The sequence below is a fragment of the Triticum aestivum genome, chromosome 6A (assembly GCF_018294505.1).
Source record: "Triticum aestivum cultivar Chinese Spring chromosome 6A, IWGSC CS RefSeq v2.1, whole genome shotgun sequence".
Taxonomy (NCBI): Eukaryota; Viridiplantae; Streptophyta; class Magnoliopsida; order Poales; family Poaceae; genus Triticum; species Triticum aestivum.
The window spans coordinates 533,396,303-533,403,754 of record NC_057809.1 but is presented as its reverse complement, the minus strand read 5'-3'; positions in this window follow the sequence as shown (position 1 = coordinate 533,403,754).

Sequence of the window (7,452 nt, the reverse complement as noted above, 5' to 3'; positions counted from 1 at the left end):
CACTTTATTTTGATTTCAAATCACATTACATTTCAAGCTCCAGCTAGATCTTCATAATCTAAACCATGTCTCATATGTATAATGTGTTTATCACATTATGTATGGTGCCCCGCCCCCTATGCCTACAAGTATTTAGATGTGAGTTGCAAACACCACACATTACCACAAATTCAAATAAAATGTGAGAATGTTCGATATATAGTATTGTTTAGATTGTTCGATATTTAGTTGTAAGGTGCAAACGCCACACATTATCACAAATTCAAATAAAATGTGAGATTGTTTGATGTATAGTATGGTTTAGATTGTCCGGCATTTAGCTATGAGTTGCAAACGCCATGCATTATCACATTATGGTATAACATGTGCACAACACGTGTATCATCGCTATATTCATGCATGCAATGTTTAAAACACTATGATCTCCTATTCAAATATATGAATCCGCTTTCGTATCAAATTATGATCTTTGTTAGTCTCTTACACCCACACAATCCTCTAACCTTTGTAGCTACCACTAACTTTCTCTCGTGCATGCACACGCCCTCCTTGCCCTCCCCCTCCCTCGGCATTCTATCCACCAGGCACATTCATTTTTTTCTTTAGGTTGTTCTCCCAGAGTCTCCACAACTCCTTTCCGACACACACCGATTGATAAACCTCTCCAGCGATGCCTTCCTACAACATACACACACACACCTTCAATCTCCTCCTTTATGTGTCCTTGCCTCGTGTCTCCCATACAGTCAGACACACGTGTAAACTCTCGCCCCTCTTTTCATCGATCTCACAACCGCACACTCCTCCCCCTATCTAGCTAGTAGTTGGGCCTCTCGCACCACCTCCTAGCTCCATTCTCTCTGTCTATCCATCTTGCTGGGCCTTATTTGCCTCTAACAAATGGACGTACACCGACCGATCTCTCGCTATACATATAGCTAGCTAGGTCCTTATAACTCGTTTTTACCCACACGTGAATCGATCTACCACATTAGTTGTGTCTCTCCCTTCCTCCGACAAACAACAATTGATCTACCGATCTAGTTAGGTTTGCTTACCAAACACATGGTTCCCCTTCATCATCCATGGATGCGTCCCAACAGATCTATCACGCACAGGCACACACAGAAACACATCCCCACTCTTATTGATAACATTGCAGTTCCACCCTCAGTTTGTCTAGTAGGCCTCTCCCACCATCTTCGAGAAGCAACTCCATCACCCAACTAGCACTCTACCCCTCTCCCTCCCTCTCCCTCCCTCTCTCTCTCCTCTCTCTCTCTGTCCCATCATATTTCCCGTCCTTCAGTTATGTATGGATGTCGACCGATCTCCCTCAAGACATAGCTGTGTCTCTCCGTCTCAACACATATATGAGTCGTTATACCTCTATAGTTAGGCCTCTGCCTACCCCTCCCCTACCCCCTCCCCCCACACACACCGATACATCAAGCGCTCTAGTCATGTCTCCCTGCCACACACAAACTTGACATGTGCCCTCTAACGTTCCGATAGGACAGTCGCCCTATATCTTTGACTTGCACACACACACAATTTCGATGGCTCTCTTCATCGATATCGCACCCACCCACTTGATCCTCTCTTCGACTCTATCAATAGCTATGACCCCTCCCTCTCTTCTCGTGGATTGCCTGACCCTCTATGTATCGTATGGATAGGCCTCCATTTCACACACATTGCATGCAAAAATTTGTTTGAGATGTCATTGACACATATTCCCACAAATAATTCATGAAATCAACCCCCACCCCAAAACAAAAAACACTCACGAATGCAGTTTGTATCTCTCACACACACCCACGTAGGTGGGGGACGTGCACGAAGAGAAGAGGTGCATGCATGGCGCACGTACTCCCGTCTCTTTCCCAACCACACCCGCGCGGGTACACGGTGGAGCTCATTTCTGTACGAAAAAGGCAGCCCACGTGGTAATTTGGCATGTGTACTAGTTGTCCACTTGGTGGAGGGAGGATCGTCTACCACGGGTGACCAAAAAAAATTGCGACTTGACGTGTTATGTTAAAAAAGAGGCAGACCATGTGGGGCCGACCTTAGAGGCAAGGCTCTATACACTGGAGTACTTCTGATGTGTCCCGTCAACTCACAGAACGAGTAGAATCTTTCTTAGTACGCCGTCTCCCCCACCCACGGGTGCGGTGGCTCACAGGATGAGGTGAAGCTTGCTCCTCCTTACGCCCGCTCCCTCGCCCATGCGCGCGGTGGCTCGCAGGACGAGGAGAAAAAATTACTACTCCCTCTGTTTACTCCTCGTCCCTACTACCTTGGTTATAGAGATTATATCATACTGTTTGGAATATATATGTCCTTTAGTAGATTTCAATATGAACTACTAGTACATACTCCAAACATTGATGTATATAGACGTATTTTAGAGTGTAGATTCACTCATTTTGCTCCGTATGTAGCACTCTCCCTCGCCCCTCGACCCTCGCCCACGTGGTGGACGTGCAGCAATTCATTCGGTCTCATATAGCCAAAATGATATATACTGCACTACCATTATTGCTTGACTTCCCGAAGAGGCGAAGAGCCAATCGCAAGGTTAATATATTTTGGAGATGCCAAGCGCAAGGTTATAGGAGAACGAGTAGTAGGTGCCGCGTCATTTATAAATAAAGTTTTTTTCTTCAGTGGCACGTACGCAATATGATAGGTTCATATGGAGAGAAAAGGAAACCGCTCCACTATATACATAGTCAGGACGGGCCAGCCTACACGGTTGCTTGCTGGGGTTGCTCTCTTCACACTCTCTCGCACAAAACGACTGTGGCCACATCTCTAACATCCTGGCGGATCACGTCCGCTTGGGGAAGGGGTGGATGCTTAGTGTAGATGCGGTGGCCGTCGCCGACGTTGAAAACCCACTGTCGGCACGTCCCGATCAGGGGTCCCCGCCGTTCTCTCTCACAAAGCCGGTGAGGTTGCCTTCGTCCCTTGCTCACTGTCGCGACGTGGGCAGTTGCCGCCTCCCGCCGCCCTCCTCAAGGTTGAGCTACGTCCCACAGGTACAACTCCCTTTACAGTCGGCTTGCACCACTACTCCAGTTGCCCACATCACTCCTTGTGGATATTTCTCTACTTCTTTGCCCCGCACATACCTCTACTGGCTTCTACGTACTGTATTTGTGATGAGTTTATGTCTCATCAACTAGTCCCAGTAATCTTATTCTAATCACGCTTCTTAATTTTCTTTGCCACAGGGATGCTCATCTCGATTTTGGTGAAACTGCACAAAATGATCCGATGGTCAAAAGGTTGCAAACTTCATTTCTTTGGAAGCGCCACGTTGCTAGTAAATTAAAGCCTGGTTAGGGTTTACGGTTCAAGGGCTAGGGACTGCATGGATCGTTTTTTTCTTTAGCTGTCTCTGTTCCAAAATAAGTGTCAACTTTAGTAGTAGTACAACTTTCTACTAAAGTTTGCACAAAGTTGAGACACTTATTTTGGAACGGAGGGAGTTCATATTTGCTATGATCTGTCAACCATTGAGATGTAATAGCATGCATGTTAGTCTCCTTTGTATTTGATGAAATGTTGCAATGGGCAACCTTGGGCGCAAGATACATGTAACAGAAGCTGGAAGCTTCATAGCATTGTACAAATTTATCTCGCTGATAAATTACAGTGCGTACTATACTAGTACTTCCTCCGTTCCTAAATATAAGTCTTTGTAGAGATTTCACCATGAACCACATGCGGATGTATATAGATGCATTTTAAGTGTAGATTCATTCATTTTGTTCCGTATGTCGTGGAATCTCTACAAAGACTTATCTACTAGTAATAGCTAGCCCCCACTACTAGGAATTCTCTATCCTCTCCTTGAGCCACATCATCAAAATTGATGTAGCCGTTAGATGAAGTAAATCAGTCCATAATAGCCGTCTGATCTAGACGTTGAGAGGCTCCGCACTAAGCCACATGCAAGCATGCAGAAATACCGTGGCACATGCATGTGAGTGGGTTTTAAATCACATCAACATGTCTGCATGCAAGCATGCACCGGTAGCATGCATGTAAGTGAGCTTTTAAGTCCCATTAACATGTCAAAAAGAAAAATATAATCCCATTATGCAGTAGGAGTTGGCTGATCTTTTTTCCTTACGTGGGATGATCTAAATGATGATGGGAGTTTATTTAGTTCGGCTACCACATTTGTCATCCGGTTATAGAGTTTTTTTAGTTCTATGAAACCGATAATTTTGCGCAGAGAGATATACCATTGTTCCGCGGCAACGCGCGGGGACTCATCTAGTAATATTTAGGAACGGAGGGAGTACTAGGTAAAGAGTTAGGTGTCGCACGGTGATAGTGTGAGGTGGGCCATGTAATCACTGAGCCTGCGTGTTTTCACTGCTCTTGCACGCCTCCGCTGTAAGAATGGAGAAAATTGTAATCTAGTAGTAGTACCTCCTTTCGCTGAAAGTGTGGGACATCTAGCAGTCCTACCACCTCAGTAATAAAGACCAATGAGCTGTCAACTCACATAGACCCAGTAGTAAGTTGGACGGACGAAGCAACCAACACTCTTGCGCCAGTGAGAGGTCGCGTCCGCTCTGCCCGGGCATGAATGCGACACCGATTCTTTGGAGTGGCGCTGACCGTTTCGGGCGGGAAGCGCGCGCGGGCGATGGAGGGGCTTTGGGTGGGCCAGGCTGGTCAGGAGCGGGTGTGGCAGCTGTCCGCATGTCCCTACCGGACACGCTCAGAAACGAGAGGATGCACCGACTCTCGCGGCTAAAATCGTACACTACACAACATCTCTCTGTAGGAGTAGGTCGATCTGTCGCTCTCTCTAACACACACATGCTGTTAAACACACACACACACACACACACACACAACATGCACACGCACCTTGGTCCCGTTGCACCTTCTAACGTGACTTATTACACCTAGACAGAGGGAGTAGTAAGTATACGAGATACGGTGGCACACTGACTTAAGTCGAATACAAGTGCCCAAAATTTGTGCGCATGTTATAATAAGGATTCACTTAAAATAGTATGTGAGCGAACAGAGGGATCAATTGGACAATGTTCCCGAGCAGTAGCGAGATGTGTGAGGTAAGATACACCGCTGGCGCTTTTAATTATTCTTATTAATTTGTTTGTTTCACCCTCTGACTAGTGGGACCCAACGTACTACGTGGAGAGAGGTAAGGTGACTAAGGCTGCATTATTTCTGCACCACTATGGATAGTCTTACCACCAAAGCCGCATGACACGATTATGATTGAAATCCCGATGACTCCCACACACACACAAAAAAACACGGCATGCTTTTCACACGAATGCATGAATGTATAAAAGGTTATTTCCCTCTCGTTCAACATAACAGGAGGGTTGTGTAGCTGGCTAGCCTGTTCGCTCATCAAACTTAAGGTCTCGGGTTCGATAACTACACTTGAGCATAATTAATGCCAGGAGGATTCTTTGACTGTTCAAACTGTTTTCTAGGGTTTGCACGCTTCACACTCTCTCTCCAGTATATATATACACGCTGGAGCCTCAACGCTTGTAGTTGCTCTCTTCACACTCTCTCGCCCTCTCCTGCTGGAGCCTCAACACTTGTAGTTGCTCTCTTCACTCTCTCTCACCCTCTCCAGATCTAAACAAGACTTCGTTGGCCTCTCTCTCCCCTCATTGCTGCTCAAAGAGCCGACAGGATCCGTCCGTTGGGAAGGGAAGGAGGCTTAACGCTGTCGCCGTCGGCGAGGGACTACCGGCGCAGTTGTTCACTTTCCACCCAGCAGCGGCGCGGGAGGACCTCCGACCCCTTCTTCTTCGCCACCGTCCCGTCGCCCACCGAACTACACCCCAAGAACCTTAAGGTATAATTTACTTACTCCACATGCATTTCTCTAGCTACATGTATACCATGAATCTAGGACGTGGTTCAAAGAGGAAAGGAGTGGGGGAAACTAGTGGGAAAAGTTGTATATAACATGAATCTAGGACGTGGTTCAAAAAAGAAATGAAGGGGGAAAGTTGTACGGCATGAATCTAGGACGTGGTTCAAAGAGGACAGGAATGGGGGATGTAGTGGGGAAAGTTGTATCGCATAAATCTAGGATGTGGTTCAAAGAGGAAAGGAAGGGGCAAAAGTACTAGTTCAAAAGGGAAAGGAAGGGACAAGGCTGTAGAGTTTGAGCAGGACTAGATTTGCTGCGCTCACATAGGGAAAGGTGTCTAAAGATAACAAAACTGGGACCAACACAAATATGCTCCTTGGTTGTTTGTTCTTTATTGCAACAGATTGTGCATGACCACAGTATATCGGTAGATGCACATGATGCTGGTGCGTCCACTGTCCCGTGCAACTCATTAGCTGTTGTTAATCTAAGGCCCTGTTTGGTTAAAAACTCCCTAGTCCCTACCTGCTTGGTTCTACGGACTAAACATGGACTAGAGGTTATTAAATGACATGCTAAAAGACCATGTTACCCCTAGTAATGAACTAATAGAGACAAGGTGCGATGCGTGGCAGGGGCAACTATTGGAAAAAGTCCCAAAAATACTCCCCCGGGGTCTTCTTTCTTTAGTCCCAAATGCCCACTTTTAGTCCCTAAAAGTACCTCCTGTTTGGTTTAGATGGGACTGACAAGGAGTTTTTTTAGTCCCTACACCAAAATGTCCCTGTAACTGCCACGACCGGTTTTCCGGGTAATAAATTTTCCAGAAAAGACCGTCGTGCTCATCAGCCCCAGGATTACTGTTAGCTGATGAGGCTCCAACTTGATACAGAAATTCCAAGCAAAAATACAAAATATGTAGTACAAGACCATTCTGGCCTGTGAGTACAACAAATGGTTTCTAGTGGTTGATGGCGGAAGCGGGTTGTGAAACATCAGTGTCTATGGGACTCCATTTCCCACGGGAACAGCTGACCAGGCTAACTCCTATCTTCGCGAGGCTGCTATCTCCATTGAGTGGGTTCCGGGGCTGGCATCGTGTCACTCCTCTCCGTGCAAGAAAATCTGGCCAAGACAATAGCCAGGGACAAGCCAATGAGTACTTTGAATGTACTCGCAAACATTGTGAACACAGGTATAATATAACAATGATGTGCTGAAAATATTTTATGCTAATGACGTCAGTCACAAAATATAAATGAAACTCTGATGCGTGCAAGCAAGTTATTTATAAAAATGCAATAACATGGTAGCATAAAAATTTATGAAACAAATAACAGGCAATGCCACAGTCGGGCGTCTTAGCGACACCACGTAAAGGGCTTTAAAAGAAATGCCACAGTCGGGCGTCTGAGCGACACCACATAAAGGGCTTTAAAAGAAATGCCACAGTCGGGCATCTGAGCGACACCACATAAAGGGCTTTAAAAGAAATGCCACAGTCGGGCGTCTGAGCGACACCACATAAAGGGCTTTAAAAGAAATGCCACAGTCGG